Here is a 12,672-nt window from a genome sequence, read left to right on the forward strand (position 1 = left end):
TGTGCAATTAATTAAACATGCTGAGGAACTCATCTTGAGCATCTGCCCTGCTTTCATCACTTAATCACTTGTGAGAATTATGAACACAAATGAAGAATGTGGAGGGCACGCCATAATCCATACTGTGCCAACAATATTGTTTACTGAGAGCAATTCTGATCGACTTTTACTGTGGGTATCAACCAACATCTTTTTAAAATCAAACGTTGCAAGGTGCAGGCCATTTGCCATAAATGCTGGCTTGTGTAATATCATGAGGCCCTATATGGACTGTCTTCATATGCTTTAGGTCATGGTCACAATTTTGACAGAATTGTAATTATATTGTGGTAAAATTGATATTTTCATATTTTAGAGATCAGAGAAGTAATCACTTTTAGTCATATTGAAAAAGAGCACCAATGCGGGTACAAAGATATTCGGTGAAAATGGTCAGAGACAGTTACTAAGATGTTAATGCATGAATGTAGTGCCGAATGTCAGTGCCGTATTATACAGTAAGATTGGTTTCAAACATCAGATGAAAGGATTCTATTGTCAGTATAGCCGACAAAACTCCATTTTGTGCCGAGAAAACAGGAAGATAGCTCTGCACATTATCTCTCTGGTACCTGTCTGACTGTGTAAAATGTTACAACCTTCTGTTTTCACTGCATGACAATGGTGCAAATATTTTAAATTGCCTCACTCAGAAAAAAAAAAAGAAAACTGCTAGCACTTTAAAACATTCAGAATGAAAATAAAATGCTGTGCTGAGTGTGAAAAACAACAGCAACAACAAAACCATTATAATAATAAAAGGACGACCCAAAGTTTTGTACTAGTACGCCACCATAATGGAGGCATTTTGTGCTGAAAAGAGGGTTGTGCGAACTTTCCTCTTGATTTATAAATAGTTTACCCTCTGAATGCTCCAGTCAAGGTCAGTTAGCCCACATCATCTATTTTTTGTCTATTTTTGTGAAATATTCCATAACAGACAGATCTATAAAAAGTTCCGTAATATCTGACTTTTGAAGTCAGTGTATCCAGTGCATATTATACATTTGTTTTCTTCATTCCCTCCTTTTTTAAAATCTTCCAGTGTAGCTATTATATTATTATGCTCTCAGGTTCTCTACACTATGACACATATACAAAAATCAATATATTATTGAGAGCTGCTTATGTTTTTCTTCTCCTTTTTAGCTGGCATATGGACTAAAAACACTGATTGTATGTTACTCTCTTACATTCATCAGTCATCTAGTCATCACAAAATTGTCTTTCTCTCAAACATAATATGTCAATAAATAATTGTTCTGTAACTTGTATATATGACCACCAAAGTTGTGTATAGGAATGTAAAGCTGATTACAAAACTGGCACAAAAGAGTTTAATGTACAACTGAAGCAATTGCTAAAGGGGACCTGCAGCTAAATGAATAATACCATTTACAGAAAATCTTCAACAATACATGTGCGCTGGTAAAGCATTCAAAACTGAACATGCAACCAGTGCAAGTACATAGATTGGACATGTCACTTGCTACTGAAATAACTGAATATTCAGTGGATATGAATTTCCATACATCCGCAGCATGAAGGTTGCATTTGACGTGACTATAGCAGAACTTTAGTTGGCTATAGTCTTTATAGGCTATAGTTTAGGGAAAAGGAGGGGAGAGATGGAGTGGAGGAGATGAGGTAATAATAATAATAATAATAATAATAATAATAATAATTTAGACTTTCGTCACTAATGTCATGGTGAAAATGAATTTCAGTAGAATAGACACTGCTGGGGCTGTTATAATAGTTCTGGATCCTCTTTTTGATGCCTTTTCATCATTAGATGTACAAAATAATAGACTGTTGTGACTTTGGGGTAGCTGCTTACTCCATCTAGTAGTGAATGAGGGACACTACCAATTTTAGACAATCACAACTTTCCAATGCAACATAATTAAAGAATAAATGACTGCCAAATTGTGCAAACCCCTTGTGTAATTAAAGTGTGTCTCTTTTTAGTTTGTTTGCTGTCTGTGCTTTAAAAAAAAAAAAGAATGATTGTGAGTAGCTCAATTATGTGCTCTGCCAAGAAGGTCGGAAGAACACTATGTTTTTCCTGAGCTCCAAACAATATTTAGTCTGTCATCAGAGACATCCATTATATTGTACTTTGTGAATATTATAAATCATATGAACCCTGCTAGCACTGCCAATTTCACACACGCACCAATGAATGCTACACTTTTCTGGTACTCATTTAAGAATATAAAACACCTCTTACATGCAGTGAATCAAGAATACAAAAACATGGCAACTATCAGAAGAGAATCAGTGAATGATCTTTTCAGGTCCATATTTACTAAAAGAGTGCATGTATAATACTGTTGAATTAACCAAGAACACGTGCAATTTACCATCCATTCCCAATGAGTGAAATCTGAAATATATATATTAACTTGTGTGGGATAATTACTTTGTGAATAAGTCTATCCCCTTGACACAGTACATATGCAGTTTTTCATATGTATGCCTATATGTATTACTAGGATGAATGTGTTGAAACTGGTATGGGATTTTGCAAATAGGGTCCATTAAGTCTGAATTGACTACGGACAAATGTAAGCCTCGGATTTGCAAGGTATTTTCACAACCTGTGTAAATCAGGCATTAAGACTTGCTTCTTGGGAATAATGTATGTTTTTTTTTAAATAAATTGAGCACCATGAAGAAGCTAAGTATACTTTCAGTTTGGCAGTCTAATTCAAGCATTGGAGGTCAGTGGGCGAAAAACTTCACACACAAAACTTCATAATTTGTTAGCTTCATGCTTACTGCTCCCACATTGCACTTGCATTTCATCTCTCAGGTTTTTTTTTTTTTTCATAACACGTGTTGATCTTAACACTATGTATTCCAATGGACTGTGCCTTACTGATATTGATAGTCTGTTGTAGTACCCGACCTTTTCATGCTACTAAATAAGCTGTTAAACGACAGAACCCCTTGTGTGAGGCAGGTCATTGTTGACACTCATTGCAATTAATCTGACATATAAAGGGGTCAGGGGAGGGCTTACATCTCTCCTATTGTAAAAGGTTACACACAGCTTTTACAGCATCACTGAGATCATAAATCTGACAGAAAGTGCATTCATATGAGCCAGTAAAATCATTCTCTTCAAAATACTGCCTTTAGAGTATGATGTAAAGACATGCCAATGACAGGTATGCTAGGATCAAATGAGAACATTCCTATAAAATTGTGACAGCTGATAAAACTGTGAAATATTTGTCATCAAAATGATTACCTATTGACCAGTTTTGTGCCATTCATTTAATTTTATAAGCTGTTACTTTATAAATTTTTCTGTACACAGAAATACACACAGCAAGCATACATGCATTAACTCAAGGGAGCACACACACACATCAGCCATTCTCTATGCAATTTATGATGATAACTACTGAAGTCATTCATCTGCACTACAAATCACAAGCTGTGAAAAGTTCAGTTGTAGCATTTTATGATTTTTAATTTCAACCTCAGTTAAGTTGCTGACTAAAAGTAAAAGTATACAATGTTTCCACACTGGCATTGCCTTGACTGCAATTCCTGACAGACCACTCATTGCTCATTATTTTCTCTCATGTTTTTCTTTGTGACTGGCTGATGATGATGTTTACAATTTAACTGTGAACAGAGAGAAATTTTCATATTTTGTATATTGTATTTACAATCCTCAGTGTGGCCAATATTCATTCCATTTGTAAACATGTCAATATATGATGGATGACCTTTTCCTTTTTTTTCCTCCCGGAGAAGCTGTACAAGTCACAATTCAAGCCTTCTGTCCAAGGCACCAGACCATGAAATTAGCTCCAGTAGTCAGCCAGTGAACAACATGGGTGTGGCTACAAGGCATCCATATGAGAAATTGAGAAGGAGATAGAGATCAGAGATGAGAGATTTACGACAATGCTTTTTGGAAATAGCAATGCACATTATTCCCTGTCTTTTGGCTTTTCCAATGCACAGTCGCCATTAGTTGTACTGAATTAAATTAGTATAACGTGAAGAAGGTATGGATATGAATAGTTTGTTGAAGAGAAGTTTTATTTTGCGTCTCATTTGTTGCTGCAAACTTTGAAGTTGCTCAAGCTTGGCGGTGCCACTTTATTTTGTATAAATTCTAATAAGCTCTTCTTTTTCCTTTCATTTATTCAGATATTCTCTTCACCTTCCAAGTCTTTAATAATTGCCTCCTGTGTACAACTAAGATTTAATATAAGACAAGCTGGAGGCAATCATCACAGCTATTGTCTGCAACAAAGAATATTAATGTACCTGCAGACCATCTTGACTGACATTCATGTAAACAATTGTTAGGATATTGTGCTGATGAAAACACTTGTGTCAGACCGCTAGGTTTTGCAAATGTCATGCGGTGCAGCTGATTGTTCTAGTGATTAGCATTTTAATGATCACTGAATCCGGAGAGAATTGCATACATTTACAGGCACTTTGCTATCTCATGCCAGATAATATAATCACAAAGAGCAAGGCAGAAGGGAAAGGGAAGTGGACTTCTCTTTGAATAAACTTCCCGCTGCATACTACATAATCATCATCCCAATCCAATCACACTCATGCAGAATGTTGGCATCATGTACTGGCTGAAGTACTCAAAGACTTCCGCACTGCACAATTTTGAAATTATTTTCACAATTTTTGTACATTCCCATTCATTCATGAGGATTGTGTTGTTGTTTTTTTTTTTTTTGGCTGAGCAGTACCTAATGCATCCAATGTGATGGAACCCAATTAATGAGCGATGTGGTTTCCCAGCCTTCAATATGCATTAGTACTCCACATGTCCCACATGGAGAATGTTGGAAAAACAGATTCCATCATGTCCAATTCATCTCCAGCTACACTTTTACATTGACAGGCGTCAGAACAAGTCAGCTCATTGTAATAAACCATTAATGAAAAAAAAAACCTTCCATTTAAATGATCTGATTAATAAACTGCAATTGGTTGAATCCAACCCTAAGAGATCTTGAAACTGAATTGTAAAACCTTATGCAAGTGTTAAACCATAATCGAGCCTATTTAAACGTTTCTGAGCTGGAGAAGTTTCCTAACATACAATGTATGTGCAATATTACTGTTTTGGGCCTTCATAAATGAAAAAAAAGAAAAAAAATGTGCAGATGTGGGTGTAACTAGGGTTAGTTTTGAAATGTGCACTTCCATACATTAAAGTATATAAGTTAAACCAATTAACTAAAGTGAAAGTTTATAGTCATCTTTATTGTATTTATTGGTTGAGGAATGATAGAAGGAAACAAGCCTGAGAAACCAGTGGTGCCTTCAAAAGCAGTGTGGATGAGAATAATCCTTTAATTAGCACCGTTTGTGAGTACCTATGAAAGGCAAGTGATAACCATAAATCAGTTCAATTAGTCTGTCAAGGTGGCACACTGCAATTAAATCAAAACCCTCTCCACCAGATGCTCATCCAATTCTAGTCTGTTACTTCCCCGATCTTACCTGATGGCTCCCTAATAAGTTTATCATCCTTGTCTGACAGTGCTTCAAGTGCCACCCATAGATTGAGTTGTAATGGGCTGAGGTACAAGAGGGCCTGCTTATTAAAGCACTGTGCTCAGAGAATTCCACACATAAAGGTCAGCCTTGCAGGGGTTAGTAATATTGTACTCAGCAGGCTTTGAATTCTTTTCTACAATAGTAGGAATTTTATGCTATGCAGTCCAAGCAGGTGGCATTCTAATGCTACATCACTTTTTTTTAAATAAGTAAATGAAATTGTTTCCCAAAAAAAGGAAACTGTGTGTTTTCTCTTATAATACCTTGTAAAGTCTTCAAAGCTGTGATTTTGGGAACATTTTAAATGAGTCATTTTATAGATGATTTAATGAGGCGTTCAAAATGCAATATATGAAACCTGCATGCACATTGCTGGAAACAAGACAGAAATAACCTTTCCAACTTAACTTTACAGTTTGCCTCAGCAATTCACAATGTGTAGCATTTTTCTTTTCAGATGCCTAATGCCATGCCACTGGGCCTTCCTCCAATGGGCAGTGGGGCTTTTCTTCTTTTTGGTGGAGTTGTATATCTCATCCAAGTACTGCATGGAATGTTTCTGTTGTGTCTGTCATTGCCAGAATCAGTCCCTTTTTGTCTTAAGACAACCCTACACACTCAAAACTGCATCTTTGTTCAGTTTTTTTTAGTACACACAAAGAGATCCAGATGACAGCTAATATTTCAAGATTCTCCCTTTCTTAGCATGCAAGGGAGCTGGCACAGCCTGCTGGATTGCTATAATTTTCCATCTGAATGTCAAAACAGTTATTGGTTGATGCAACAATATGCCTAGAGATGAACACTCTCTGTGCTATCAATGGCAAGGATCAGTGGCACCTTTTTCCATTCCAATTTAAGACTGTAGATTGCCAAAAAAAATGAAAGAGTGTGTGGAAAGCAGCTTGACACTGCTTGATAAAAGGATTCTGTGTTCATTATATGTGAATCACTGGTTTTTACTATCAAGGCAGTCTATGGCACAAATTCAACCTCTGCACCTGCAGAATGCATGCACACACAAGTTTCTTCCATCTTCACTTCACAATGACTCTATCCTCATATTCAAAATTAGGCTCTTTCAAAATTATATTTTTAAACTTCAATCAAAATTTATTCATCCACAGCAACTTCAGCGGGTAATTAACAAGACTCCATTGAAACCAAAAATCTAAGCCTACTGAAAGAAGTACACTGTGACAAAACTCATTTTCAGACCGTATCTGTGACTTGAAGTTGCTGATTATGTGCCATATAAGTAGGTTAAGTGGCAAGTTATCTTCATGCCCAAACTGAGAAATACTAGCGCCAATGGTTCTAGCCATGATATGATAAAAGCACAAACAAAATTTATATTATAGAAATAAAGGAAGATTAAAGTTTTTCTTTGGAATTACTTAGATGTATTCATAAAATAATAAATGAATGAATAGAATTACAACTGTTTCTCTACCTGTTAAAATGCATATGTATCTGTGAACAAGTGTTACTATAAAAAGTCACAGTGACGACATTTGTCTTTTTCTAACATCCAAATAAGCAGAATACTGAACATGAGTCTGAGCATACTATTGCTTCATTTGAATGAAATTCATTACTATGCTGATTGCAGTGCCGATTGCATCTGCTTCTGTAAAATGTGGGGAAAAAAAGATAAAAATATAAAGCAACCAACAATTTAGTTAAAACCACCATAAAGCATCCAGTGAAGACTTGGCATAGTCAATGGATCCAAAAAAGGAGAAACCACTCAGCAATAGATCACTGAGTGTAACAGGTTTACTGATACAGAGTTTATGGTCCGTGGTTTATGAGCTTATGAGAACTAATTATAATTGCTCTGTCAAGGTTTTCAGAGTTACCTATCATGAGGCAAACTCCATTTTTGCTACAATGATAGAACTTAATTGAAAGAGAAATATAAAGCAACATATTTGACAGTAATGTGTTTGATGGCATATTTCATTCTGTCCCGAATGGTTTATGTTTCGAAACCTAATGGTCAAGCAGTTCTGCGGCTGGGACACCTTATTAAAATGAAATATAGCTGCTCTTTGGCTCTGAGGCTCTGCAACCAGATGTACAATGTGTGCAGACCCTTTGAAAAATAGATCACGAAAGGTCACCTTTATGCTTTCCAATGCTGTTGCTTCATGAGTTTTCATATTGATGACTGACTCAGTTAAAAAGGCATCTGGCTAATATAATGATACGGCAATTGAGAGAAAACTATCCAAATGTGCATTCACTGTATTAGTATGATTCCTACAGTTAGGAATGTTTGTTTGTGCTTCTATTCAAAGCCTGTCGATTATCTTTTGATTACCATTGTCATAACCATTGTTATCAATCCTTACCTTTGATAATCATGCTCATGATGTCACAAACTTTACAGATAGTGATGTAATAAATCTTCAGACATGAGTGGGTTGATTTGCTGTTGTTTCTGTAGGTTAACTTTATGTTTAAGGGTAAAGGTTTTTACATCATTTTTGTAATTCTGCTTGTATGTTGGAGATTACTATCGATAGTGGGAAACAGAAATCGCAATTACCACTAACATGCATGTCTGCCAATGTACAGTATGTATTTGTATATTTACAGCATGTACACACTCTTATTTTATCTCACAGCTATAATTTCATACATGTAAGCAGTAATGCTTTCGTTGTGGTTTTTTGTAACAATGATGCTGACTCATTACGCCTCCAGAATATTCTGAATAGATGAATGCTCACTGTGAGTTGTTCATAAATAATATGTAACAGGACAAATGACCAAATACCTCAATGGAATTACTACTCAAGGTAATGAAGACACAAAAATGTCCTTCTGCCTAACAGCACCAGAAAACAAAGGATATGCAATGAAGAGATATGTAAACAGCCTGGAAGTGTTTCCCTGTGTTTGGACTTTTGAGGAAAATACATGGATGCTTTCAAATTAATGGAGGGATTGGCCAGGGTCCCTCCATTGCACAGGGGAAGAGGAATAAACTGTAAGTAGACATCAGCTGTTGTTTTGCTGAAAATGGACAAAATAGAATTGTGGTCCATTTATTCCCACTCACAATGGAAGGTAGGCATGTAATTTGTAAATTCGAGGGTGGGGAAAAAAATTCTCTCCAAGTGCAATCCCTAACCTGAAAATACACAACTCGGATGCTTTTTTTTTGGATCTGGGGACATGGATCATGGATTTAAGTGGGATGTATGACTACATCATGCATCTGACCATTGTATGCAATGTAATGGCCTTCACATTGTATGCATGGTCTCTGTCCTAGAGGAACAGCACCAGATAACTTGGGTGGCCAGAAATTTCATGACTACATCTCTCTCAGCAAAGTAGCCTAATAGGGCAGACTCATCCAATGGTATGGTAATCTTGTAGGGAAAAGGGTAGAGGTGACAGCTGGAAATTTCATGGGAGTGAGAAGCACCTAGTAACAATCAATGCTAACTGCCCTGCCCGGCTTAGTTATCTCACTTATGTAAGCTCAAATGTGCTTATAGTGGGTTACATTTAGGAATTCCTGAACAAAACAAACAAAAACACTGTAAATATGGTAAACTTTACATCCCTCAGTGTAAAGGAATTATTATTACAGAGCATTATTTAATTACATGCTGTTAAAGGAGACATTCAAAGCAGTAAAAAATGGTCTTCTGAGCCTTCACCCCACAGTTTCTTTTTGATGATAATAAAAACATTGAGTATTATCCTCTGGGCATACGCAAAGCCTTGGCTGCTCACAGTATTCTCTAAACAGTACTCAGTTACAGACAGCAAAGCAAATATATTATCTATTTTTGTCAGATATCACTCTTAGGCAATGTACAGAGGAATGCACTGCTCAGCCAAAATGAACCTCCATTTTTCACTGAGTGTCATGGGGTCTTGGTTATAAAGGAGAATGTGTGTCTGTGTAGAGGCCGTGGGCAGAACTTCTACAAGCTAAATAAGCTGTTCTCCTGGTCCTCCCTCTCCCTTCTGTTGCTTCTTCACCCCACACATATGCGCACTATTAATAACAAAATGTACACTAATTCAGGCCTACAGGCATAATCGCAAGTAGAAAAAGAGAAACACTACAGTCAGATTTGTAATAATTTGGAAATTTTGGAAATACCAATGCAGTTGTTTTCTGTTGCATCCTTCCATGATGATAGAGCATAACCTTTCCCTAGATTCTGTTTAAACCAGATGTTTTATATATCTATATGCTGGAGGGTCAACATCCACTACCTCCTCAGGAACCATTTCAAAAAAAAAAAAAAAAACAACCCATTAATCTATGACCACATCCTGCACTCCTGTCAGACCACACAACTCCACGACCTCTAGTCACTTAGTAGTCCCTTCTTGTAAGGGTCACTCATGGCCCTTCTGCACCCCGGAGCCCGAGTAGTGGAATGAGCTCCCCAAAACTCTCAGAACAGAACAACTGTCTATTTGCCAACATAGACTAAAAACTCACCTATTCAGATTGCATCTCTCTCCCTGAACTCTGACCCCTCCCCCATTCTAACATTATGGTAAAAGCAAACTATAAAACTGATTGTGGTTTACGCACTGACAATAAAGCCTGATGGCAGTTCAAGCATTCGCTGTAGAAAAAGCTCAGTGGTAAATATTGTATTGCACTGTTGTGGCCATACAAGGTGGTGGTGACTCAGCACTTTTTCAGCACGTACTCCTTTTGTGACAATGCCTCTCACAATGGCTGGCACAAATCCTTCAGCATCTGCATGGAAACTTGCCTAACATCATGAAATGCACTTTTTGACAAATGAATAAATGTAAACGTAAATGTCTCTGTTGGCTATGCTGACTACAGGCTCATGATCATCTGACTCTCTCTTTGTCCACGAGATCTGCTCACTCCACTCCCTCTAACCTCTGACTCTCCTCTATTATATGTAAAGAGAGACTCTGCTCAGCAGAAGGGGGTGGAATGGGGCAAAAAGCTCCACCCCCTTTTCAAAATTATACAGATGTTCACTTTTAAAATGAGATTACATTACATTTCACTGTCTGTAAGTTATAGTTGTTTATGTCTACCATTTCCCCCTCCTTGCTCTTGATCACTGTGCTCGTCTTTCCTGTTAAAGGTTTTTGTCACTTTTCCTGTTCTTTACACCTAGCTAAAGTTCTCACTCATGAACTAAACTGCTTTTCTATTCAGTGTCTGCTGTGCATTTCCTTAAAACTGTCTTCAGTCATTCAACAAAATAAATTTGTTGATATCTACCATTCAATCATAGAAAGTGAAATGCTCTCTCTAGCATGACCAACCTCACCTCTGAAGTTCAATCCCACATTAAAATACAATAAAGGTTAAAGCCAAACTGCTACAACATTAAAAATGAATATGCCTCTACTGCTTTATAGACTCCTTCACACTGGCTTTCATTTTCAATTTAATTTTCATGTATAACCAGAGTCTGATTTTGGTTGTTATTCTGTAGAAATCCTAATTCTGACATCCCTGAAAGTCTCCTTTAGGTTCTTTTATGAAACAAAATAGATTAGCATACCATTTAAGCAAGTTCACTAACAATACAATATTGGAAATGGCTACACCTCTCTTGCAAGTAGGCTGAGCCATCCCCATGTGAAACTGAAACACACACACACACACACACACACACACACACACACACAGTAGCCTGTAGCCTCCATAACGTCATATTGAATACTTACTCTTTTCCAAGGTTCATCCTGTTGTTGTCGTCTCAGGAAAGAGCGCTGAAATGAAACAGATACACTGTATTAATCTTTGTGTGAGATGCTGAATAACAGGAACTCAAATACATTTAGAACAAATTTTCTTTTGTAATGATCTACCAAAATGTGTGATGGCATTTAATCTGAATTAAAACATTTGCCATGGACCTCCTTGACTGAAGAATGAAACTCTTACATTACAAAGAAGTTCATGTAAGAAGGTCGGATTCAATGCTAAACACCTGCCAGTCAACAGTCAATCACTGGTGACCATTTAAGTACAGATGTCTGAGCAAGTCTTTGGTCTTTTGACATATATAACAGCTAGAGAGTTCAGATGAATAACACACTGTACTCATGAATATTTGACTACAGATCCACAGACACTTTTCACTTATGCTAATATTACTGAGCAAATGGATGTTGCATTCTGAAGACTAAGCTAAATGAAATGGTTCCACTTCTTTATCATATGGAAACCCAGATCTGAAAAAAGAATGTCATTGATATCAGACATTCAACATGTACAAAACTGTCCTTTATAAGCTAATCAATCTGTAGTTGATTTCCAGCTATGATGGGGCTAGACTGTAATCAAGGGTGCAGCTACCTGCCCATCACTGTCTCATTACCAAAACACAACCTTATCCCAAACTCCCAAACCTTGCCACCTTTCAGCCTAGCCACTGTACAGTATGAAAATTAATAATCTTCATACGTTTTATATGATGTGTTGCTGGTCTTGTCTATAAATAGTCAAAATACTTGCAGGTCATGTCTGTACTCATTTCTGTTCACTGGTTACCAGTTGTAGCCCAAATAAAATATGAATGTCTAGTCTTAGCCTATGGGGCAGCAAGAGGAACCGCACCCTCATACCTTCAATCTATTATCACCCCTTACACCTTCAATGGTACTTAGCAAAATGTTATATGTTATGTAATGATTCCTGCTATTCTTTGTGACCCTGATGATTTAGGATTGTCTCAACTATTAGGCTAACCTATTTTGTATGTACTTTTGTAATGTATAGCATCATTTGCTAAATGATGAAATGTAAATGGAAACATATAATCTTCAGTAACTGCTGAACTGCTGATAATGTGTAGGAATAATATGCAAAACAGACTTTTCCCCAGACTAATCCACAGAGGGGGATAAACAACATTATAATGATGGCATGGTTTTTGAAAACTGACAAATAAATATGATTTTGAACTTTTCAGCCAGTTGTCATTTGTACTCTTCTAACAATCCACTTTAAGCCTTTGATCATGGAGTTGCAAACGCAGAAGATTTAAGTACATGAAAACTGTATCTCTAATTGTCCAAACAACCGCC

General features: G+C 36.8%; 1 protein-coding gene across 11 annotated transcripts in view; it reads right to left on the reverse strand.

Moving 5' to 3' along the window:
• LOC118793016 (receptor-type tyrosine-protein phosphatase delta-like) overlaps positions 1-12,672 on the reverse strand; it is a 387,427-nt gene that overhangs the window by 223,600 nt on the left and 151,155 nt on the right. For all 11 annotated transcript variants that reach the window (XM_036550950.1, XM_036550955.1, XM_036550949.1 and 8 more), the window contains exon 6: positions 11,308-11,352. The gene's annotated coding sequence lies outside the window, so the exon portion shown is untranslated. The remainder of the gene's footprint in view (positions 1-11,307; positions 11,353-12,672) is intronic.

Source organism: Megalops cyprinoides, chromosome 18 (genome assembly GCF_013368585.1).
Source record: "Megalops cyprinoides isolate fMegCyp1 chromosome 18, fMegCyp1.pri, whole genome shotgun sequence".
In the NCBI taxonomy this organism is placed as follows: domain Eukaryota; kingdom Metazoa; phylum Chordata; class Actinopteri; order Elopiformes; family Megalopidae; genus Megalops; species Megalops cyprinoides.